We start from the raw sequence: 26,577 nt of genomic DNA, 5'->3' as shown, positions 1-26,577 counted from the left end.
GAATCTGGAATGTCTGGATCTCTGGATGTGCTGGAGCTGGAAAAGTCAGAAGAGAATCCAGAGCTCCCTCTGCCTCCCCTTTATATAAGGAGCATGTCATCAGAGGATTTTACTATGGGACAGATGCAAGCTGGACACACCTCTTAAAATCAGATAGGTCAGATGTGGATGTCCCCACTTCCCTGGAAGCAGATTGGACCGAAGTAGGTGACTCAGTTTTATGATGGGTGTTTTTTACAATGTGCTTTTTTCTACCAAATGTACTTTTGCCGAAATCAGTTATGGGACAAAACACTCATATTTACCAATGTCATCATCAGGAAACTTATACGGGCAGACTACATATTTTACAAGACACATGCTGATCCAAATCCCAAGACGGTGCAATGGTATTTAGTCATTCTTAGAAGGAAAGTGCTTTGAAACACCCTATTACTGCGCCAAATGATGACTGCAATGTATTTGGTGACTAATTAGTTGGTTTTATTGGTGGCCCTTTGTGATGACACGTGTTTCAGCATTTTGACTGCCTTGCTCTAATCAGGGCATATCTTAATATCTTAGTTATTAAACAAGTCAAAAGAATAAATATGCACATTCGATTGGACAGTGAAAACACACCAACATAGTCAAAGAATATACAGTTGTTATGTCATCAAAATAAAAGTGAAACATATCATAAAACAAAGAAAATGTCAATACACAATTGTATCCAATTTGTAATTGTGTAAGCACACAAACATCCCATTTGAGATCCAAAAGAATTAAAATGTGTGTAAAAACCAAACATTAGGGCAACGTTAGCCATAAAAAGACAGAGATTTAGGGTTGGGGATAGGGGAGGTAAGTAGGGTAAAGGAGAAAGAAGAAAAAGCAATAGTTAACATAAGCATGTTGGTCAAATGGTGAAATTGGTGTCCGTATTGTTAGACAAGTTTCAGGGTAAATTAATCTTACCCTGTGTCTTCGGTCTCAGCTGCTATACTGGCTAGAAAATGTAGGAAGTTACCGGGTTAAATCCCATCTCTAATAGGAGAAGGAAGGAGAAGGACATGGAGTGGATGATGATAAATTGTCCTGTTTGTGTTTTTGTTATTTTCCCTTTCCTGTTTTTTTCCCTGTGTTATCTGTGCCGTTGACCGTTGTACGTGAGTGTGTTAGGGCTCTTTTTTCTCTGAAAAAGCCCCATTTAGAAGCAAAATGCATCAGTGCACACCTGTCTGTTTGTTTTGTGCCAGGTGGGAAAACTCAGTTGGGATCAAAATAGTAATAGTATTTTATTGGTTGCAATTTCACTACGGCATCGTGTTTTTGTGGGTCATTAATGTTAAACATGCAACTAGGGTTCTTCTATTTGCATGCAATCTTCACGCCGTTACGAGTGATTGCCAGTGATTCCTTTAAACCTTTTCATATAGCTATAGGCCAATGTTGCAGTAATTGTTGTTTTTTTCCCAAATTTTGATTCTTTGGGATGTTTGTGTGCTTACACAATTACAAATTGGATACAATTGTATATTGACATTTTCTTTGTTTTATGATGTGTTTCACTTTTATTTTGATGACATAACAGTATATTCTTTGACTATGTTGGTGTGTTTAAAATCCAAAAGAACTAGGAATCCTAATCTTCCCGATTTCAACAAAGATGAGGTTAAAGACCTTGCGGAAGATTGGGAGCAAAATTTAAACTCATGCTCCAAACATATGCTAGAAATGCTATTAGAACATGCTACTTGGGAACCAAAAAGAGCAACAGAACAAATAGAGCTCATCAAAAAAGAAATCACGTAAGCCAAAGCATTAGAAGCAACTAAGGAAAAAATCTATCTCAAGATGTCTGAAATAATAAAAGACTATCAAGATGACATCAAGTTGCACAAATTGCGCAAGTTCTTTAGCGATGAGAGAGACTATAACGATGACAGAGTCTATACCTTTCAGGAGAAATACAATAAATTCACCAAACCAATGTCCAGGGAGAGCACACCCAACATTCCTACGCCAGCTCTGATGTGGAAGAAGGAATAGAAGGGGATGGACCAACTACACAAGAAGCAAACAAAATAGGACATGGCTTCCTCAACCGTATAAGAATATATAATTAAGGGAATAGGACCCAAATGTAGAAACAAGTCAGTTTTCAGTTACCGAACCCACCAGACAAGACATTACCTTTACTCAGAGGAGAGGAAGGAGGGGGTCAGGTCGACTCCGGCAACCCCGATGCTTTAGATGACTACCGCATACTAACGAGAGCGGCAGCCAGGGAAGCAGCGAAAAAGACCAAATCAACAATTTGGTGATGGACCTATCTAGCATGGACCTTACAGAAGACCAAGTCAATCTCCTAAACAGGGGTCTATCATTTGCGCCAACATCTTACCTAGACCCCATACAAGTGCATATAGATCTCTTCAAATTTGTAAGAAAATGAAAACTCAAAACATTATTTGCAACACAAGCTGGCAAACAGAAAAAACAGACAGACGCCGTCACTATCAGTGAAGTCAGTATCGAGGACTTGGGGAACATACATCTCCTCAGATCACTACAAGAACCTGACAATTTGCCGATGCATCAGACTTTGCAAGAATTAGACATTCTGCCACTAGAGCTTACTCAAAAAGAACTTAGACCTAAGTCCACATTTTTTCCACAATTAGTACCGGATAATATGCTAGGTACATTTTATAAAACAGTCACGTGAGATTTACACAAGACACATGACATGCAAGGGAAAATGAGTGAAAAAGGTGAACGAGAAAACCTAACATTATGTGAAAAACAGGCACTTCCATCAACCAACAAAGATCTAGTCATCAAAGAAGCACACAAGGGCGGGAATATAATTGTGATGAACAGACAGGACAATGTTAAAATGGCACAACAACATTTGGATACACTTAACTGTTATGAGATATTTCCCACCAATCCAAAAATGGAAGTCATCACAGACTTCAACAATCTAATAGAAGGTTGGCACCGCCAGGGACTCATCTCAGATGAAGAAAAAAGCTTTTTGTATGTTTTCAAACCAATTCTACTGACATTCTATTTCCTCCCCAAGGTACAAAAGCCATTCACCAATATCCCAGAAGGGAGACCAATTCTTAGCGGAATTGGTTGGGCTACTGAGCCCCTAGCAGAGTACATCGACAACATACCGAAAACAGACCGAAAGCCCAAGTACAAACATACTTGAAAGACACTACAGCAGTCTGTTATACAATGGCTACCAACGTACTATCTTGCAACTTGGAATGTCAAGGCCTTATACACATGTATTGGACATGACCTAGCCTTGGAAACAATAACTTATACATTCAAGAAAGAATCAGCATCTCATTTTCCTTATGTTTGCATGATAAAAGAAATGCTCATGGCCACGTTAGAAAACAGTATCTTCATATTTAAGAACCAATTTTTCAAACAAAAAAGGGGCGTCACAATGGGCGTTAAACACGCACCAGCATTGGCCAATTTGGTCCTGGGAATGTTTGAGGACCTACTGGTTTATACAACAGACTCAAACAAAAACAATGTTATAAAATGGACACGCTACATTGATAACGTCTTTCTTATATGGAATGGTACACCACAGGATTTGGAAGACTTCAGACTTATTATTAATGACAACAGTTGGGGCATAGAATTCACAGGTGCCAGCAGCAACACAGAGATACATTTCCTAGATCTAACAATTTATGTATCAGGAAATCAACTCACAACCAAAACCTATCGAAAAGAGACTGAAGTAAATTCCACACTGTTTGCCACCAGTTGCCATCATGAACCAGTGATCAGAAATATCCCTAGTGGAGAATTTAAAAGAGCCAGAAGAAATTGTACACACCTTACAAATTTCAATGGCGAATGCAATCTCCTGTCTACCAGATTTAAGGCCAGGGGATATCCGTCCAAATGCATTGAGACAGCTTGAAGAAAGGCACAACAAACACCAAGAACACAAACTTTAACACAAAAAGACAAACCGAAATCGGACAATAAAGTTCAATTTATTAACACATATTGAACTAACAATCATGTAGATAAGAATATCTTAAAAAGAAATTGGTACTTGCTCAAACTTGATCCTCACATTGGAGAATGTATTCATGACCATCCATTGATAATGTACACAACAGCCAGAACACTTCGAACAAGTTTAAGTCCCTCCCTACTACCAGAATTAATCAAAGAAAAAACCAGGACCTGGCTAGATGAGCCCAAGCCAGGTTTCAGACGATGTGCTACCTGTTCCATGTGCAAGTATGCGACAGCCAGAACAGACACCTTAAAAGATTCCAATTGTGTACACATCAAGATACAAGACCAAATTAACTGTCGGACCAAATATGTTGTATATGCAAACACATGCATTTGTAAACAGATTTACATCGGAAGCACAATCCGAGAGCTGCGGACAAGAATTAGAGAACACCTTTCAGCAATTGGCAGCCAAGACAAGAACTTACCGTTAGCTGACCATTGGCAGAACCTACATCAATTAAATGACCAAAAAGATATTCAAATTATTGGCTTGAAAAAGGTAACCCTGGGACAGAAGGGCGGTAACCAAGAACTACTTCTGCGCCAAGAAGAGGCAAGACTCATCTGCTGCTTCAAAAGTGTGGAAGCAGGTTTAAATACAGACAGTGAAATGGCATATTTTCTATGAGATTTCTCAAAGTAAACCCGCCTCAGAAGAGGCCCAGAATGTACCGGACCTTTTTAATAATCTTCTCATAATGATTTATTGTTAAATATGCCTTGTATGCTAGAAACCCATATTACCTATGTGGAAGTTTGAAATATCACCAACATACTCTGGTCTCTCCTGTTTGTTTAACAAGGGCAGAACATTTGAACCCGGGAAATAATATAACCACCAGCATCACGTATCCTTACGTGCATCAGCAAGCACCCTGCTGTGTTCAAATTATTATTTGCAGTCCTGACAAGCTGCAAAAACACCCACTACAGGGTATTTCATAAATAAGCAACAATTGCTAATTGGAGACTACAATTCCCATAAGACATTAGTGTACAGCTAGGATTCAGTCAAGAACCTCTTAGTTCTACCCTAGATTTGTTTAAGATATTGAGATAACTGCCAGGTTCTGTGTCACCACTTTACACTACAACCCAAAAATCACATTCTTCTCACAAATTCCTTCTTGCAAATAACTCAAAAAATAAAAATAATTATATATGATTTGACCTGATCCACTTCATTTATAAAATACTGTTAGAAACATTTGATACGAGGCTACGTGATTAAGCACAGCACGGCAAAAAATATTATGGATAATTTTCAAACTATTAGCAAAGAATCAACATGTGTTATTGGTACCACATATAGCTTCACACACATGTTACATCAAAGCTACCCAAAATATTGCCGACAACTTCCTACAACCACTGCAGAAACAAAGAGAGGACTATCTGGTCCCTATGGTAACGACAATACACATTAGGAGATAGAGGCCCTGCGGCTATTTTTCAACTGACGCGGGACGCGAAAGCAACATTTGCAGGTAAACCCTTAGGGGCTTAGGCAGCCCACCTATTATCCTCTCCAATCACAGCGGGTTCCGTGTACCACACGTGAACCTGATGCCAAAAATATAACACGGCGCTCTAACTGCATGTCAATACACTATTGCTATAGTGTATGAAAAAGTCTAAAGGAATCACTGGCAATCACTTGTAATGGTGTGAAGATTGCATGCAAATATAAGAGCACTAGTTGCATGTTTAACATTAATCACCCACAAAAACACAATGCCTTATTGCAATTGCAACAAATAAAATACTATTACTATTTTTATCCCAACAGAGTTTTCCCACCTGGGACAACACAAACAGACGGGTGTGCGCTGATGCATTTTGCTTCTAAATGGGCCCTTTCCAGAGAAAAAAAGAGCCCTAACACATTAATTTGCAACTGTCAATGGCACAATAACAGAAGGAAAAAAAATGGGAAAGGGAAAATAACGAAAACACAAACAGGACAATTTATCATTATCCACTCCGTGTCCTTCTCCTTCCTTCTCCTATTAGAGATGGGATTTAACCCAGTAACTTCTTACATTTTCTAGCCAGTATAGCGGCTTAGACTGAAGACACAGGGTAAGATTAATTCCCCCTGAAACTTGTCTAACAATACTGACACCAATTTCACCATTTGACCAACATGCTTATGTTAACTATTGTTTTTTCTTCTTTCTCCTTTCCCCTATTTACCTCCCCTATCCCCAACCCTAAATCTTTGTCTTTTTATGGCTAATGTTGCCCTAATTTTTGGTTTTTAACCAAATTTTGATTCTTTTGGCTCTCAAATGGGATGTTTGTGTGCTTACACAATTACAAATTGGATACAATTGTATATTGACATTTTCTTTGTTTTATGATGTGTTTCACTTTTATTTTGATGACATAACAGTATATTCTTTGACTATGTTGGTGTGTTTACACTGTCCAATTGAATGTGCATATTTATTATTTTGACTTGTTTAATCACTAAAATAGGCCCTCATTTGAGAAAGGCAGTCAAAATGCCGAAATATGCGTCATCACAAAAGGGCCACCAATAAAACCAACTAATTAGTCACCGAATACGTTGCAGTCATCATTTGGCACAGTAATAGGGTGTTTCAAAGCACTTTCTTTCTATTTTTGACAAACAGAGTAGGGGAACTCAAGGTCTCTGTTCTCTTTGACACACCATTTCGACATTGCAATTTTGCATTAATTAGGGCGCGGAGGTCACCAAGTCATTCTGGCAATCTTCCGCCATTTCCAGCAATTTTATATATGTATACATATTACCACTGGTTATGTTCTCATTAATTTTCAAAGTTGTACCATGTATGTTTTCCCCAGAATTTACATTTTCCTGGCATTTGCGTCCCCCAACATGCTAGGAAAACCTACAATGTCTTATTTTAATGGTACAAGCATGACATTTAAATGGTCATAATTTCACATTAATATGTCTTTTGATTACTGAAATAAATGTCATAAACTGAATAGTCTCTGCAATCAACTGGGCTGGCTTTGTTTTTCCAGATATGGGCATTCCTTTCCAGCCCACAGCCAAATGTCAGGCTCTGGTCAGTTTAGCCCAGTGTTGCAATGGATTCGCCTTTGAAATCCTTCAATTTGAGTTGAGGGGAGATGTCACCAGAAATTCATACCTATGAGCCCTGGCAGTCCATTGTCTCTTGCTGGAGCAGTGCCGCTTTGTCTAACGAGGGTGCTAGATTCTCCCCCTTGTCCCATTCATAGTTTCCAGGGGGCTGGACCACTTGAGTAAGGTGGTTCTGCTCCCAGGGGAGGCAGGGCCTTCTGAAGCCAGGACCTGCCAAACCTGTTCTGCAGGCCTCCAAGTACTTGTATTTCTTTATTTAATTTTCTTTCTTTAACTAAAAAGCTAGCTTTTTGGGAATACATATCATATATATATATATATATATATATATATATATATATATATATATATATATATATATATATTCTTTTTTTTTTTTTTAAAGCAAACCCCCATCACATTTCTATGCAAGCACAAAACCTTAGTTTAACATTTCCCTTTTTAAAAGGCATTTTCTTGTTGGCAAAAGCACCATTTTACACTGATATTCCTTAAATGTCCCTTTACAAAATGCGGTATTCTGAGCATTTCCATGGCCCTAGTCAATTTCTACTACACAGGAATCTGTTCAATGCAAGGGTCCTTTGAAACTGACATAAGCAAAGAGAGAGGATTCTTATGAAGCGTGTGCCATACGGCTAGGAGTGAAGTTCTCTGCTATTTCACAGATTTTGCCTGACGCAACATGTCATTCAGTGAGGAATGCCCCCATTTGCTGGTGTATACCCTGAATATGGATGAACATGGATGTGTCTTACTGGAACCAAACTGTGTAATGTTGTAAAGATGGAAAGGGCATCAGTGCACAGTCATTTTAAATGCATAACATTTTCTTTTTCAGTGGGACGTTTTGAGCTGGCAGTATAGCAGCACCGCCTTTGAATGCTTTTCTTTGGTCACATGAAGAAAACACTGGCAGCCATTCTCGGGGAGTTCCATGTTCCATCTCGCCCCATATGTGCTTGGCAAAGACAGCGCAGCCATTATTTTTGTAACTGCTAAACGCAGTTTTAATGCAAGGGAATAGCGCTCAGTAGAGCCAGCGCAGCCATTCTGCTGGTACTGCTGAAATGCAGTTTGGTGATGTGGGGGACTTCTGCTGGGCTGGCAGATGTACCCCACAAGGGCTTCTGACGGCATGGCAACAGTGACATGAAATGCCAGTTTCTTCCACAGGGTAGGGTGGTCGGCAGGTCATGGGAACGAGGAAAGTTGGACTGATGCATCCCCACAATGGCGGGGTTTGAAAGTGAAGAGTCAGAGGTCGAGGGGTCGGTGCCCAGCAATGACGAAAATGGCCCAGCAGACCAGGCAGAGGGAATGGTGCTAGAAGAGAACGCAGGAGAGATGAGTCAGCGCTACCCTAGGCGGGCTCAACGCAGACTGTCCGAGTATCTGAAAGAATTTGTGATCACCACTCCCTATATGACGCGCAACATGACTGCCGGAACTGTTCCAGCTGTGCTGCAATGTTGGTTCATTTTGTTATGTGTGTTACACGTTGCTGCCAGTGTAAGTTTTGCAGGCTTTGTTTTGTTAATGATGTAGAAGGATGAGTGTGGCGTATGCCCCTATTAGGAATGTGACGTAGACGTTACATGACAGGAGCGAATAAAAGGGGCCGTCCATGCTGCACGAGTTGGTGAGCACATGTCATATCATGGCGGGGGAAGGCCCTCATCATAGGGACCTGTCTCGTCCCCCACCACAGTCATGTGCATTACGTGTTGAAACCCAACGTGGGATCTGCACTGGTAGCTGTGGCGTTGCCCCGTGAGGGAGACGCGCACGCGGCGACGTGACGTTGCACGTCGCCGCGTGCGTCTTAAATAAACGGGGCGTTCCCGGCCGCGTCAGAGCGACCGGGGAGCCCGAAGCACACAGACGTGTCCAGTCTGAGTCTGTGGGTGGAGGGGCTCACGGGCACGCGTGGGGGCACCCAGAGACCCCCAACAGTGGCGACGAGTGTTGGATGCCCGGGCCCGGCGGTGAGAGCGATCCCGGATAATTTTTTCTTCGATGACGAAACATCCGCGGATGTCTTCGTCTCACGCTGTGGCCGCGGACCATACACGCGGCTGGCGGCCATCTTGCGCACGTGGCTGAGAAACTTCCGAAAGCTCCGGTTTGGAGTCGGAAGGCCATCCAAGCCCAATTTTTGGATTTGCTGACTGCGGGCAGCCTAACCCGCAGGCCCATGCCTGAATTTTGATGTTTTAGCCAATTTTCAGTCTGTAACGTCGTGTGGTAGCTGGAAGATGGACTGAGGTGGCTGGGCCTTCTCAGCCCACTCCATTTTTGAAGCTCAATTTTTGGAACATTTGGTTCAAGGACCTTCTTCAACCCCTTCATCATCACGTGGGTGATGGCATGCCCGCTCCTGAGATCCACGTTGGAACGAGACGCCTCAAGGTAGCCTCTTTAACCCTTTCATCATCACGAGGGTGGTGGCAGTGTGGGGAATGGTGCAAGTTGCGGCCCTCAGGACTAGTACGAGGGTGCCTGTGCGCTTGGGCCCATGAGTAATTTCGGCGCCCTGGAGGGTGCGACTGCCACAGCATCGGAGGATTCGCAGGACGAAAGCCTGGCAGATTTGTTTCAACAGAATCCCCCACAGCCAACCCCACATCCTGCGACGTCTGGGCTGCCTACACCCACGGTTGGTGCCGCTCTTCCCCCGAACCAACCACCACCACCCCTGGCCATGGCCCAAGCCAGGGCGCAAGCGGCCTTGCAGCCCATTCCGGAGTTTGACGCTACGGGTCCTCCGTCCAGCCTGGGCCCCCGATGGAGAAGATGGATTGGACGGCTGGACATGTACTTTCGGGCCGCCCAGGTCACGGACAATGACAGCAAGGTGGCTACGATGCTGTATTCGGCCGGAGCAGCTGTACAGGAGATATTTGAGTCGTTAACTCCGGTGGACAACTCGTATGACCAAGCCAAAGCCGCCCTCCTCGCGCATTTCATTCCCCTTGCCAACGTGGACTATGAGAGGTTCGTCATGCTCTCGGCCAGACAAAAGGAGGATGAAACGCTCGACACCTTCTATGGCCGCCTGCGCCGCCTATCCCAAGGGTGTGCGTGGGGGGATGCGGAGGATATGATGAGGACAATGCTAATCCAGGCATGTTCGTCTGGCAAGCTGAGGCGACAGGTCCTGAGAGAGCCCGGACTCACCCTGCCCAGAATCCTGGAGCTCGGGCGGTGCCATGAGGTGGCGGAGGCCCGTGCCAACAAGATGGAGGCCGGATCCCGCGCAGCGAGGCCGGAAGAGGTGTGCGCTGTCTGGCGAGGCGGCAGAGGGGTGCGAAGGCCCGGTGGGGCTCCCAGAGACAGAACTGGTAAGCCAGTGGAGTCATGCCAGAAGTGCGGCTATGACCTCCCCCACTCGTCTGAGTGCATGGCAATAGGAAAGATCTGCGGACGCTGTGGGGTGCCCGACCACTTCTCGAGGGTGTGCAGGGCGACCCTGCCTGTACTGATTCCGAGGGGACAACCCCGTCTGTGGACCCCTCGCCAAAACCGCCCGCCCAATGTAGCTCAGGTGGAACAGGCGGGAGAGGAGACGCCGGCGGAAGAAGCGGAGGAAGAGGATGAGGAGAATATCTTCTTCGTCTCCAGCATGGAAGTCCTCAAGGGGAGGAGCAGGAGACAGCCGAGATGCGTCGTGGAGGTGAACCGCTCGCCGGTCCCGGTGCTGGTCGACACGGGGGCCTCAGTCAATGTAATGGCGAGAGGACATTATGCCGCGCTCAACCCACCCCCGAGGCTGGCGACGCCGAGAGCCCGCATTTTTGCATTTGGCGGGCGGGAGCCCCTGCCGCTGGACGGTGCGTTTGTCGCCAAGGTGGAGCATGACGGGTCGGAGATCAAGGCCCGCTTCTACGTGACTCCGGTGAGCAGCAACACCCTGTTGAGTTGTGCGGCAGCGGAGGCTCTTGGCATAGTGAGCTTCGCGTACTCAGTCTACTTAGAGGACATCAACGATCTGCTGGACAAATATGCTGACATCTTTAAAGGGATTGGGAGAATGAAGGGTGACCCCGTGAGGCTCCACATTGATGAGTCGGTGCAGCCCGTGGCTCTGAAACACAGGCGGATCCCGTTTCATCTAAGGGACCAGGTGGACAGGGAACTAGACAACCTGGTGAACCTGGATATAATCGAAAAGGTGGAGGGCCCCACTCCATGGGTATCCCCTATCGTAGTGGCGAGGAAACCAAAACAGCCGGACTCCGTCCGGATCTGTGTGGACATGAGGCTGCCCAACAAGGCCATCAGGAGAGAACGACACCTGACCCCGACAATCGATGACATCATTGCTGAAGTGCAGGGGGCCCGGTTCTTCTCTAAGTTGGACTTACGAGCAGGATGCCACCAAGTTGTCCTCCACCCAGAGTCCCGATACATTACAACCTTCACTACCCACAGGGGGCTCTACCGATATAAGCGGCTGAGTTTCGGAGTGTCGTCAGCAGCCGAGGTATTTCAGAACTTGATCCGAGGCGCTCTCGCAGATCTGGAGGGCGTCCTAAACATTAGTGACGACATTCTGGTCTTTGCCAGGACGAAACTTGAACATCTGAAACGTCTGGCCAAGACCCTCGAGAGGCTGCAGTCGCTGGGGCTCACTCTCCACAAGGACAAGTGCGAGTTCCTCCGCCCGACCATTGAGTTCTTTGGTTTCATCTTCAAGGAGGGCGGTGTATCTCCAGACCCCAGGAAGGTCCAGGACATCAGGACCGCGCGCCCCCCTGAGTCGGCGTCAGATGTGCGGAGCTTCCTGGGTATGGTAACATACTGTGGGCGCTTCATCAGGAATCTCGCCTCGAGATCGGAACCTCTGAGGGCCCTGACGAAAAAGGATACCACCTGGCAGTGGGGCCCGTTGGAACAGTCGGCGTTCGAGGACATCAAAGGCGCCCTGACAGCAGATGATACCGTGGCTTTTTTGACCCCGCCCTGGAGTCCGAGATTGTGGTGGACGCCAGCCCGTTTGGCCTCGGTGCTGTGCTCACCCAAGTGGGCAGAGATGGGGGGGTAAGGCCAGTGGCATATGCCAGCAAAGCCCTCTCCGAGACCGAACAGAGATACTCGCAGATCGAACGCGAGGCCCTGGCTGTCTTGTGGGGCTGTCGGCATTTTCGGCTTTATGTGCTGGGGAGACCCGTGACAGTGGTAACGGACCACAAGCCACTGCTTCCGATCATGGCCGGATCATCTTCAAAACCACCAGCCAGAATCGAGAGGTGGATGTTGGCCCTTCTGGAGTATAGCGTCACCCTGATCTACCGGCCGGGTACCAACAATGCGGCTGACTACCTGTCCAGGCACCCGGTGGGCGGTGGAGGACCCGCACAAGACTCGTGTGCTGAGGAAGCCGATGACCACGTCAGGATGGTGGTAGAGGGTGCCACCCCCAACGCAATGCCGCTACCCGAACTGGAGAGTGCTGCGGCCAACGACGAGTGTTTCCGCATCTTGAGGAGCTCGATGCGGTCGGGGTCCTGGAAGTCCGTGCTGGAATTGGTGGCAGGGCGCACTCAAGAAGCTAAAGTCACCCTCAAGCAACTCTGGAAGGTGAAGGACGAACTGTCCTTCACGGAGTCGGGCCTGCTGCTGCGGGGCGATCGCCTGGTGGTGCCGGGCTCCAAGATCCATGAAGTCATCAACCTGGCACACCAGGGGCACCAAGGGGCCGCCAAGACGAAGGCGAGACTGAGGCTGAAGGTGTGGTTTCCCGAGCTAGAAAAAAAAGTGGACGACTTCGTAGCGGCCTGTGTGTGGTGCCAGGCGGCCTCCCCAGTCCAGCGGGAGCCTGAAATCGAAGTAATGCCACGTGGGACCCGGCCGTGGGAGGTCGTACATGCGGACTTCGGATCCACGGCCGTAGGCACTCACTTCCTGGCCATTGTGGATGAATACTCCCGATACCCTGAGGTGGAATTCGTCGAGTCGGTGGCATTTGAGCACGTGGTGGGCGCTGTGGAGAAAATCTTTGCCACCCATGGGTTTCCAGTGACTCTGTGCTCAGACAATGGGTCCCCATTCCAGAGCGCTAGGTTCTCGGAATTTCTGGAGAGCTGTGGAGTAGCGCACCGGAAGGTGTCCCCGCTGTGGCCCCGTGCGAACGGGGACGCGGAGAGGCTGATGAGGACATTGAACAAAACATTCCGGATTGCCCAGGGACAGGGCCAGCCCCTCCAGCGGGCGCTTTACCAGTTCTTGAGAGTGTACCGCACCACCCCACACGCCTCAACGGGGGTGGCCCCGGCTGAAGTCCTGTTCCGAAGGTGCCCCCGAGGTCTCCTCCCGGAGGTACATGAAAAGGAACCCGGCGTAATAGATGACCAACGGGTGGAAGCGGAGCGACAGGCAAGGACACATCAAGAGAACATACGGCGGGGTCTTCGTCCGCAGCGGCTGGAACCGGGCGACGAAGTGCTGATCAGGAATCGGCATCCCCACGGAAAACTCTCGCTCCCATATGAACCGGAGCCGCTGCACGTGGTGGCAGTAAAGGGATCGATGGTAACGGCCTCGGACGGGAAGTCGGCTGTCACTCGGAATGTGAGCTTCTTTAAGAAACTGGGGGACTCTCGAGCTGAGCTCCCGCCTGACCCGGATGAGACTGTCCTCCCGGATGAAGATACCCCCCGGGGGGAACTCGTGGGGTCGCCAGAACGAGGCACTGGAGCAGCTGGGACTCCTGCGGCTGAGGTAGGCGGGAGGTACCCCCAGAGGGCTGGGCGAGGGAGACCTGCCTATCTCGGAGACTATGTCCTGGGGCCTATTGACTGTGTGCCGGAGTAAGGGGAACCGGGAGGCTGACAGTAAAGGGGCATGGGCTCTGAGTTTGTAATTGTTATGTTGTGTGCAGTGCAATTTTTGGAAGTGTCTGTTGTTGTTGTTCCTCCCGGAAAAAGGAGGAGTGTGGCGTTGCCCCGTGAGGGAGACGCGCACGCGGCGACGTGACGTTGCACGTCGCCGCGTGCGTCTTAAATAAACGGGGCGTTCCCGGCCGCGTCAGAGCGACCGGGGAGCCCGAAGCACACAGACGTGTCCAGTCTGAGTCTGTGGGTGGAGGGGCTCACGCGCACGCGTGGGGGCACCCAGAGACCCCCAACAGTAGCTAAAGCAAAGGTGAGAGCAGAGGAGAAAGAAGGCATGATCATTTCCAATGCCTTATTTTGTGTATGAGACCTGGTTTATAAATCCCATCATTGGAACAGTGGGTGATTTTTAGCACATCGCTTTCCTGTGCCTAAAATTGTAAAAATGTCTAAATTATTATAAATATATATTGTTTAATAAGCCTGCCTAATCTGCCGACTGGCTTTTAAGCGATTGAATGTTTCCACGCCCTTCCTCATCACACCCAAGCCTCTGTTCTGTGGAGCCGCCCTTTGCAGGTGCTTGCACTCAGGCTACTAGTCCCCGGAAATCCCATGCTTTTCCGAGGAGCTGGCCTGGTGTCATTTCGAAGGCTTCCTATTAGATTGCTATGGCCTTTCTCCTCTTTCTAAGAAAACAAAAATCTGGGTTGCAGAACACTTTTAACCCTTTCTCTTCTTGCACCCTCACCCTCTGTCCTCCTGCACACTGGGCCAGATAGTCAGAAAGTCGCACAAGTATACAAGCGTCCAGCGTGGCAATTCCTTTTGTCTGCGTGGCTTTTAGGCTATGTGCAGATCGCTACCTTTCTGAACAAGATGACCTGCGCAATTCTGAGGGGAAGTGCAGCGCACAATTGGCTATTTGCGCCGAAAAACGGGGATTTGTGCGCCATTCTGCCCGTAAATCCCCATTTGTTAAACAGAGATTTGCGGGCAGAATGGCGCACAAATCACTGTTTTTCGGCGCAAATAACTCCATGAATCATCCAGGCCCTTACATATATTTTACCAGCATATTCGCAACAATAAAGTGTGACTGAATGTTGCGGGAAGCAAATTTCAGAATTCACATTAAGAATTAAACTGAGCACGAAAACACGGTGAAAGGCCAGAAAACTGTAAAGCATTTCTGTCCCTGTTTGAGGGCTAGAAATGCTAGTGGCCAGCAGCAGTTCACACACTTGCTGCCATACTTAAAACAAAAATACACGGTAGGCTCAGAAATGTTCCTCTAGTGCATTATGCCTTCCCTTGCACCAGTGGGGAACTGGCATAGCCTGGGGCATGTTTTTCTTTTCTTCTTATTTCAAAGCACATCCCATTTCTGAATACAGGATGCATTTTGAAATATGCAGAAACTCAAGCTTTGCCACCCCCACTACCTCCGGCCCCCAGCTTTGCGCCGCTGCACACAGGAAGGGAAATCCCTCCTTGTCAGTCCCACTTTAAAGTACAGTAGATACCCCAGAGGGATCATCCAATTGTCCTTTGCAACCTTGAGATCCCAAGGTTTGTAAAAATAAGCTACCTCCCCTTACTTCAGCAGGGTTCTCAATGTGGAGGCTCTAAAACGAGTGATAACACAAACACCATGCAATAAGAACAAGAGATATTCAGGGCCTAGTTCACATCAGGGGTGTTGCTAGGTCTGGAAAAGATCAGGGGCTACGCTAATGTCAGGACTGTCAGGACTCAGGGGTAGGCAGCCTTTTGGTTGTAGCCCCTGAGCTTCTATCCGGGCTCCAACCAAAACACCCGGGGCTTTAGCCCCTCTACCCCACCTCCCCCTAGAAACGCCTCTGCGTTTTCCAATGGAGTTTTGCTATTATAAAACACGTCTGTGAATTAGGCCCAGTGTCTGACTGGATCTCACAGCTGGATTCCCTACAAAGTTATATTTCATCTACATGCAGTAGGATATTGTATTTGTATTTATATTCATTGAATGAAGACCAAAGTGCTAAGGATAGAGGCACTGCGCAAGCAGTCACATGGGTAATCTCATTGCTGTCTGCTTTACATTTACATATGTTATTTGATATTTGTATAGCGCCTACTGCCATTGTTATGGCGTAAAGCGGTGTGGTGGATGAAGACCCTCCTGTAAGAACAAAGTATGTGCAAACGTGAAAATAAAAAGGCATTACATTGCATGCAAATAGTCATTAGGGTTTGGTGACTGTTGGATTACTAGAAAAGCTGACCAGTTTAAAACATCACAAACATCATGCAGCTCATTGTGTTCAGGTGCAGTGATAACTGCTATGTCAATAACTATGTGACAGATATGCCAACCAACCAACCAGATGTTTTGTGGGACTCGGCCGTATGCTATGGTTTGCAGCACAAGAGGGGGAATGGGTATTATAAATAGTAGATCAACCCCTCAGGGAACTGTTTACAGCTGATGGTTCTCCTATACCTTACTTGCAGAACGCAGGACCACTGAATAACATACAATCACATGCAAATTACATGCAGAAATGCCAGAGATGTCAAAGATTCATTCAATGCATGTCCTCTTGTCTGTATAATTGGGTTATTGCAGTACAAATGTTTGATATTGGATACAAACGTGATGGCGGTAATACATAGCCATCTATAAAGAAAAATACTGCCTCGACTCCATGCCTTGATGTCAGTAAGACTGGGATTCTCCTCATCAGCTCATCTGCTCCCTCCTTTCCTGTTGCTCTCTGGCCGGCCTCTCTTGGGCCTCTTTCTTCTCCAACCTGTGAGGCTAAAAACCTCAGGTCATCTACGACTCTGCTCTTTCCTTCTCTCCTCACATCTCTGACATCATTAAGAAGTCACACTACCAGCTGCACCTCCTAAGAGGTATTCTTCCTTTCCTCTCTTTCCCCCAGAAGCTCACTGTCTCCAGAGCTCTGGTTCTCTCTAGGCTGGACTACTACAAAAGCTTCTTTCTAAATCTGCCTGCTTCTACTCTCTGCCCTCTGCAACTCATCCAGAACAGGACTGCAATACATATCCTTGGTCTCAAGCCCAGGGATCGCATCTCTCCAGGACTGAAATCGCTGCACTGGCTCCCTGTGACTGCGAGGATTAAGTTCAAAGCCCTCTGTATTGTCCACAAGTCCTTCTGGGGTATGGGGCCTCAATACCTCCAACTCTCTCTTCCTAAATATCTTCCTTTTCGAGCTCTTTGCTCATCCGTCCCCAACTCCCTCAGGGTCAGTCGCTTCTCCAAGCAACGAGTTGGTGGTAGATCTCTTTCTTCGGCTGGGCCCTCCCTCCGGAACAGCCTCCCTGCCTCTCAGAAACTTGAGGAGAACCATCTCCGGTTCCGGAAGCACCTCAAGTCCCCCCTCTTTGCTTCTGCTTTCTCTCCTCCTCTCCCCTGCTGAATTCCTGACTGAAACTGCACTGGTCACCTGGGTACCCTCTGATCCCGGGCCCAAGTCTCCTCCTCTACCAGCTGCACCCCTGCACTGCTTCCCGGCCAGTCCCTGTACTTGGGGGCTGTTCTGTATCCCTACAGTCCCCACCAGCTCTTGACCCTTGAGGTCCGCACTTACCCCTTGCACTTGCCACTAGCTGGCCGCCCTTTTATCTACTGCTTTTATTTATTCTATTATTTTTTTACTGTTGATCCTATGTATTGCACTGCCCCCTCCCCTACTCACCCTTTCCCTTTCCCCCCTCCCTTGCACTTGCGCGATCTCAATGTCACCTGGCCTAGTAACATCGCTGTCTCTGTCTTCCCTCTGTTCCCCCTTCCTTGCCTCGTCATGCTTTGAAACACTTGTGTATAGGCGCGTTACAAATGCCATATCATCACAAATCTCCAAAAATGGTGATGCTCTACAGAAAAACTATATGTGTTACAGTGGTTTATGCATAAACCATACAGTGATGGTGAAGGAGCTGGTTAGGCACAGACGGGAGAGGATCAAACCAGAGATCGCCCAGGTTCATTGTTTTTATATTCAGGTAGCCCTTGTAGAGTGAGCAGGTCGTCCACGGGGCCGGTTTTAATGTGCACCCACAGGCATCACCTGGCCTTCCTTCATCACCTGGCCAGCTCCCACTAGTGAGGCAGGGCTTATCCTTTGAAACGTCAGATTGTTGAAACACAGAGGAGCCAAACTGACACACTAACAATTCAAAATCATAGTTCAGTGGAGAGTACTACTGCATACTTGTCAACATGACCCATTTCAATCTGTAGGTGCTTTTTCTTTGCATTCTGGGACTTTTAGTCCGAGTTTTATAATGACAAAAGTGGAACTACAAGTCCCAGAATGAAAAGAAACAAAACAGGACTGATAAGCACCTACAGATGGAAATGGGTCATGTTGGCAAGTATGAAAAATGTGCTTGGTTAAAACAAATATACCATATTTTTGTCTTTGAGAGGAGAAGATGCTTTAAATTGCTTTTTCACTTATGAGCAAGAAGTTGGAGTGAAGATTTTTCACCTTTCGGGCGATAGGCTGGAAACATGAATGTTAGGCAGTAGGTCTTCTGCTGGTTTGGTGAATGGAGCCATTTCCTGCATGCAACACACACATATCTGCAGCACCCGCGTTAACCCCTTAAGTCATTTTAGTGGGATGGGAAATTCTGACCTGCGGAGCACAAACGTAGCACTTCAGCCAGCCATGACACACATTTAATTAATTGGAGCCTGTAATCACCTATTTTGGTTTAAATGCATTTTCATTTGAATATTTTAATATTAGGGAGTTTTTTGACGTCTCAATAAGTATATTTTATTAACACAACTTTTTAAAGTAGATTTTTCTCCCTTACCTGCTAGGTATATTTTATAACAGACATGAAATTCTACTTCGTTTGTTAAGCAACCCATTTAGGTAGCCCTACGGCAGTGATATGCAGAGTATATAAGACACATAACAGAACATTGGCAACACGTCATATAAAGCAATCCTAGATGTTTACGCCTCATAGGCCAAGCACCCCAATAGATGTTTTTTCATGATGTTTTAGGGGTATGCAGTGATGAAATTGTGGCAAAAATGTTGGCAGAAAAAATATTGCGGCAAAAATGCTGTGGTTTGACCTGTTAAAGGTGTACCCCATTACACCATTTAAGGGGAGTCCCCTTAAATGGTATAATGGGCCTGGGGGTTGCGGGGCTGTCCTCTGTATCCTTTACATGGATTGTGGCGGCAAAACCATTGCCTTTTTGCTGCGATATTTTGTGGCCACAGCCATTTTTGCCGTGATTTTATTACATGGAACCGTTTTAGGGACCTCGTTTGATCTTTCATCACATTTAAGGGATTGCAGCTACATATAGATATAATAAGACTGGTAACAAACAGCCTGCAATAATCAACTCATCAAACTCCAATAGACAATGAGTACATATTGCTCTCATGACCTGAAACTAGATTGGAAATCCTTTGCAGCTCTTGGTGTCCCTAACCCTTAGCCAGGCAGATAGACAAGAAAATACTTCAACCATGGGTGCCACTGAATACACACATGTTCTGAAAACTATGCCCAGTGGCGTAACAAAAAAAAGAGGGTGCCCCACGTTGAGCCCTGCTGGGAGCCCTGACCCCTGCAAGAAACCTATACGGTGCCACACACGACTGCACTATATGCATATCACGATCATGCTGCCACAGAGAAGTGTCGCGCACTGCACTAGATGACAGATTTAGGGTGGGACTCTGCAGGAAAATTGTTCCTGTGCCTCTAATCACATTTTGGCCTCCATGAGTGTTGTTTTAGAGGCGCTCCAGCTCTCCCCATGCATGCGCTTAGGCACCAGGAATCGCTCTCTGCTTTCTGGTTCCTGTTCATGCTGTGCAGGATCTTTTGTGGAAAATGGTGTCTGGATTGGGGCTGCAGGCAAGTAGAATGTTTATTTTTTGTATGTATATATGTATCTATCTGTTGATGTGTTAATGTTAATGTTATTGGGTCTTGTACCGCACACTGTGGCTACTTGCCTAGTCTCTTGGTGGTCTGCTGGATCTGCAATGGGCAGAGGATTCAAAGGGTTTGTTAGAGGATTTGAGAGGGAGAAATGAAAGAGAGCTTTGATGTGTTTTCAATTGGTAGCAGTCATGTGTTGTTGCAGTATGATTGTGCATGGTTTGGTTTCATGTTGGCTGTTGTGAAGTGCATGCAGTTTGTGCTGCGGTAGAGGTATGGTTGTGTTTGGTTCAGATTTTAAGGGTTAGTATGCAGAGTGGTGAGTTTTTAGTACAGTTAGTTAGTAGCACCAGAGTCAGGGGTGCATATTGGCCTCTTGTCTACTTAATCTCCATCTGGCCGACATGGACAAACCTTTGGAAGTGGTCTCCTTTGTTCCCTACTAAATCGGACATTTGCCATTCTGTTAGATTGCTTATGTTGTTGACTTCGTCCTGATTGATTGCACCCAAACAGGTGTGTGCCGGCTATTGGAAGCATTTGAAGGTTACGTGAGGGAAAACAACTTAAAAATTGACCCCAGAAAACTCTGATTATCTCTATGGTGTCAAGAAAACGTAAGGCCGCTTTGAGTTGCTCTTTAAATGGAATAGATTTGAAAAGGGTTAACTCCATTACTTACTTGGGGTTTCCATATTTTACTTCTGCTGACAAAGCATCTCTTAAGAATCACTTGAGAGCAAAAGCAGATTTCTACATTCCCCAAATGAAACAAATTAAGAATCGATTTAGCAAATTTGCATTCGTACCGTTTACCCCAAACTCCTGTATGGTATTGAGTTGTTGGGCAAATGGGCCCTGGACTATCTGCCTTTAATAGAAGGTGTGATTTGGCGCAAGGTTCTGGGTGTTTCAAACTCAGTACCAGCAGCAGTCATTAGACACGAATTTGGTCATTCCTTATTAAAAGCATATGGTCAATAGAGACTTTTGTCACTATTTGGGAAATGTGTGCATCCCCATAGAAAGACTTTATACTGGGTTCTTGCCGAGGTTATGAACCATGAGCAAGAACAGACTCTGGGGAAATTTAAAGCGCGATGTGAAAAAATATTCAATGAAATTGATCTCACCTTTGGCGTATTGGTATCCAGCCCAAACAGGATGAAACGCAGTTGATGGATCAAGATTGGTCCTATAACAAGGAAAAATTGCATGGGTTCACCTCTCTGTCACATCTACAATTTGATCACAAGCACAGCCGGATTCTTCCCTCCTATTTGGTTAGGTTCCCATGCGATGAAATGAGAAATGTATTTATTTGTTTCAGATGGAACCTACTTTTGACCAAGGAAGTACTCTACAGAAGGAGTGTGGTATCTGTTAATGAGGTCCAATGTAGGTTCTGCCAACAGGAGGACAGGGTTGAGACGTCGAGGCACTTGTTGGTGGAGTGCCCACAATTGAGATCTCAGAGCTATCTGCACTTTGTAATAATTTTTGATGCCTGTGAGAGTATTGATCAGTAGTGTCTATGGGAAACATGCACTGTTGGTTCAAAAACATCAACTGTGGTTTCACTGGTAAACATTTTGTGTAGCCTAAAATTGAATGAGATTTAGATCTTAGAACTTGGGACAGAAATGAATTTCAACTATCAAGCATAGGAGTTGATTTTATGTATGTTTACTCAGAAAATCTGTAATTTTAATGTTTTACTTTGGCCTTTTCTTTTTCTCACATATTAATTGTGATGTATTGAATTGTATTGTTAAGGATGAATTTATTTTTAACCAAAAACAATTTTTAAAAAAAGGTTAGTAGCAACCCATTTCCTACCCCCAGCAAACCTTCTAAATTTAACATATTTCTTACACCCAACAGACCATCTGAGTGTGATACATTTCATACCCCAGTAATCCTTCTAAGTGGGGCACATTTCTTACACCCACAATCTTTCTACATTGGACACATTTCTTACCCCCAACAATCCATGTAAGTGCAATACATTCCTTACCACGGAACAATCCATCCCAGTATGACACATTTCCTATTCCCAACAGTCCATCGAGTGTGATACATATCCTACTCCCAACAGTCCATCTTAGTGCAATACATTTCCTACCCCTCAACAATCCATCCAAGTGTGACACATTTCCTACCCAAACACTCCCTCCAAGTGCAACACATTTCCTACCCCTAACAATCCATCTCAGGGAGCAAAATCCAAGAGAATACGGATATTACCTAATGTCCCTCTCAAGGTGCAGAAGGTAGCAAATGGGTAACCTATACAAGAAGACTGAATGCCCGATATGGCTAACCTATACAATTGTGCCAAATGCAAAACATAGCTAACCTGTACAACTAGGTTAAGTGCAAAGAAATAAAGGCCCATCTATGCAAATAGACAAGATGCAGAATACGGCCAATTCACATAATTAGGCTAAATACAGGTCGGTATATGATATTAGGTAACAAGAGTGGTGGGTTTTTACTGGAGTACAGTAATGGCTATGCTCTCTGCCTACACCACACTTTTGGTTTCTGTCACTGTATATTGTCTGTATCAGGCATCCATTGGTGAACAGGGGCTAACAGGGAATGGAGCTGCTTAGAAGAGAGCTTCCCTTTGCCTCTGACCCTTAGCCGGCTGCCCGGACAAGGCTGCCCTGAGACGTCACCTGAAGAGGAGAAGTTGCAGTCCTGTGATGTGAACATGGAACAATCGCCATGAGGGAGGCAGGCAGGGAGAAATGAGGGAGAAGAGACTGGGTGTGGTCAGGGAGAATGAGGGAATTCATTTTAAATGGAGTCCCATGACAGGGGCGCTGAAAAATGCTCCAAAGCAATGAGCACTCACCAGATGGATTCACTGCCTGAGAGCAGCAGGAGCAAATGGAGCTGGAATTCTCAACCCAACAAAGGAAGCCTCCCTGGAGCTCTCCGAGATGTTCCGGTCCTGTGATGTGAACATGGACCAATAGCCACAAGGGAGGCAGGGCGTGTGGAGGGTGGAGGGCTAGGTGTGGGAAGGGAGAACTAGGGAATTCATTTTAAACAGAGTCTCAGGACAGGGGCACTGAAAAATGCTGCAAAGCAGGGAGCACTCAGCAGATGGATGCACTACCTGAGAGCGGCAGGATCAAATGAAGTGGGAATGCTCAACCCAACAAAGGAAGCCTCTCCTGAGCTCTTTGAGAGGTTTCCAGTCCCGTGATGTGAACACGGACCAATGATCATGAGGGAGGCAGGCAGGGGGAGTGGAGGGATGAGGCCACGGGTGTGCGAAGGGAGAACAAGGGATTTCATTTTAAATGGTGTCCCATGACAGGGGCACCAAACAATGCTGCAAAACAGGGAGCAATCACCAGATGAATGCACTGCCTGAGAGGAGCAGGATCAAATGGTGCAGGGATGCTCAACCCGACTATGGAAGCCTCTCTGGAGATCTCCGACATGTTCTGGTCCTGTGAGGTGAAAACGGACCAATGGGCATGAGGGAGGTGGGTAGGGGAGTCGAGGGAGGAGGGACTGGGTGTGGGAAGGGAGAATGAGGGGATTTGTTTTAAATGGAGTCCCAGCACGGGGGCACTGAAAAATGTTGTCAAGCATGGATCACTCACCAGATGGATGCACTGCCTGGGAGTGGCAGGAGCAAATGGAGCGGGAATGCTCAACCCAACAAAGGAAGCCTCTCCTGAGCTCTTTGAGAGGTTTCCAGTCCCGTGATGTGAACACGGACCAATGATCATGAGGGAGGCAGGCAGGGGGAGTGGAGGGATGAGGCCACGGGTGTGCGAAGGGAGAACAAGGGATTTCATTTTAAATGGTGTCCCATGACAGGGGCACCAAAAAATGCTGCAAAACAGGGAGCAATCACCAGATGAATGCACTGCCTGAGAGGAGCAGGATCAAATGGTGCAGGGATGCTCAACCCGACTATGGAAGCCTCTCTGGAGATCTCCGACATGTTCTGGTCCTGTGAGGTGAAATCGGACCAATGGGCATGAGGGAGGTGGGTAGGGGAGTCGAGGGAGGAGGGACTGGGTGTGGGAAGGGAGAATGAGGGGATTTGTTTTAAATGGAGTCCCAGCACGGGGGCACTGAAAAATGTTGTCAAGCATGGATCACTCACCAGATGGATGCACTGCCTGGGAGTGGCAGGAGCAAATGGAGCGGGAATGCTCAACCTGACAAATGAAGCTTATCTGAAGCTCTCTGAGAGGTTCCATTCCCGTTCTCTGAACACCGACCAATAGCCACGATGGAGGGGCGGGCAGGGGGAGTGGACGAAGGTGGGACTAGGTGTGGTAAGGGAGAACAAGGGAAAATACTGCAAATCAGTGAGCACTCACCAGATGGATGCACTGCCTCAGAGCGGAAGGGAAGCACTTTGAATTGATAGTGAGTGTTTCCCACTTTGAACCTTAGGAATTTTCTGTGCGCTGGCAATGTTGAAATATGAAAGTATGCATCTTTCATGTCCAATGTCGCCATATAATCTCCCTGCTTGAGAAGAGGGATTACCTCCTGCAGAGATGTCATCCTGATTTTTTGAGGCTTGACATAATTGTTTGCAGGACGTAGATCTAATGCAGGGTGTATGGTTAAGTCCTTTTTGTGTACAAGGAAATATGCTGAATAAAATCCCTCATTTGCCTCTAGAAAGGGGACGAGTTATATGGCTCCTTTTTGTAGTAATGTCTCCACCATTGCTTCTAGGATGAGCTGATGTTCCTGCGACAACCTTCTGTCTTTTGGTGGATGGTAACAAGGGTTCAAAATAAATTCTATTGAGTATCCGTTTACTACGGTAGTGTGTAGGAGGAGTGTGGTATCTGTTAATGAGGTCCAATGTAGGTTCTGCCAACAGGAGGACAGGGTTGAGACGTCGAGGCACTTGTTGGTGGAGTGCCCACAATTGAGATCTCAGAGCTATCTGCACTTTGTAATAATTTTTGATGCCTGTGAGAGTATTGATCAGTAGTGTCTATGGGAAACATGCACTGTTGGTTCAAAAACATCAACTGTGGTTTCACTGGTAAACATTTTGTGTAGCCTAAAATTGAATGAGATTTAGATCTTAGAACTTGGGACAGAAATGAATTTCAACTATCAAGCATAGGAGTTGATTTTATGTATGTTTACTCAGAAAATCTGTAATTTTAATGTTTTACTTTGGCCTTTTCTTTTTCTCACATATTAATTGTGATGTATTGAATTGTATTGTTAAGGATGAATTTATTTTTAACCAAAAACAATTTTTAAAAAAAGGTTAGTAGCAACCCATTTCCTACCCCCAGCAAACCTTCTAAATTTAACATATTTCTTACACCCAACAGACCATCTGAGTGTGATACATTTCATACCCCAGTAATCCTTCTAAGTGGGGCACATTTCTTACACCCACAATCTTTCTACATTGGACACATTTCTTACCCCCAACAATCCATGTAAGTGCAATACATTCCTTACCACGGAACAATCCATCCCAGTATGACACATTTCCTATTCCCAACAGTCCATCGAGTGTGATACATATCCTACTCCCAACAGTCCATCTTAGTGCAATACATTTCCTACCCCTCAACAATCCATCCAAGTGTGACACATTTCCTACCCAAACACTCCCTCCAAGTGCAACACATTTCCTACCCCTAACAATCCATCTCAGGGAGCAAAATCCAAGAGAATACGGATATTACCTAATGTCCCTCTCAAGGTGCAGAAGGTAGCAAATGGGTAACCTATACAAGAAGACTGAATGCCCGATATGGCTAACCTATACAATTGTGCCAAATGCAAAACATAGCTAACCTGTACAACTAGGTTAAGTGCAAAGAAATAAAGGCCCATCTATGCAAATAGACAAGATGCAGAATACGGCCAATTCACATAATTAGGCTAAATACAGGTCGGTATATGATATTAGGTAACAAGAGTGGTGGGTTTTTACTGGAGTACAGTAATGGCTATGCTCTCTGCCTACACCACACTTTTGGTTTCTGTCACTGTATATTGTCTGTATCAGGCATCCATTGGTGAACAGGGGCTAACAGGGAATGGAGCTGCTTAGAAGAGAGCTTCCCTTTGCCTCTGACCCTTAGCCGGCTGCCCGGACAAGGCTGCCCTGAGACGTCACCTGAAGAGGAGAAGTTGCAGTCCTGTGATGTGAACATGGAACAATCGCCATGAGGGAGGCAGGCAGGGAGAAATGAGGGAGAAGAGACTGGGTGTGGTCAGGGAGAATGAGGGAATTCATTTTAAATGGAGTCCCATGACAGGGGCGCTGAAAAATGCTCCAAAGCAATGAGCACTCACCAGATGGATTCACTGCCTGAGAGCAGCAGGAGCAAATGGAGCTGGAATTCTCAACCCAACAAAGGAAGCCTCCCTGGAGCTCTCCGAGATGTTCCGGTCCTGTGATGTGAACATGGACCAATAGCCACAAGGGAGGCAGGGCGTGTGGAGGGTGGAGGGCTAGGTGTGGGAAGGGAGAACTAGGGAATTCATTTTAAACAGAGTCTCAGGACAGGGGCACTGAAAAATGCTGCAAAGCAGGGAGCACTCAGCAGATGGATGCACTACCTGAGAGCGGCAGGATCAAATGAAGTGGGAATGCTCAACCCAACAAAGGAAGCCTCT

The sequence above is a fragment of the Ambystoma mexicanum genome, chromosome 1p, assembly GCF_040938575.1.
Source record: "Ambystoma mexicanum isolate Mex_15411 chromosome 1p, UKY_AmexF1_1, whole genome shotgun sequence".
Classification (NCBI taxonomy): Eukaryota; Metazoa; Chordata; class Amphibia; order Caudata; family Ambystomatidae; genus Ambystoma; species Ambystoma mexicanum.
The sequence above is the reverse complement of the archived record's forward strand: the minus strand, read 5'-3'. Positions refer to the sequence as shown.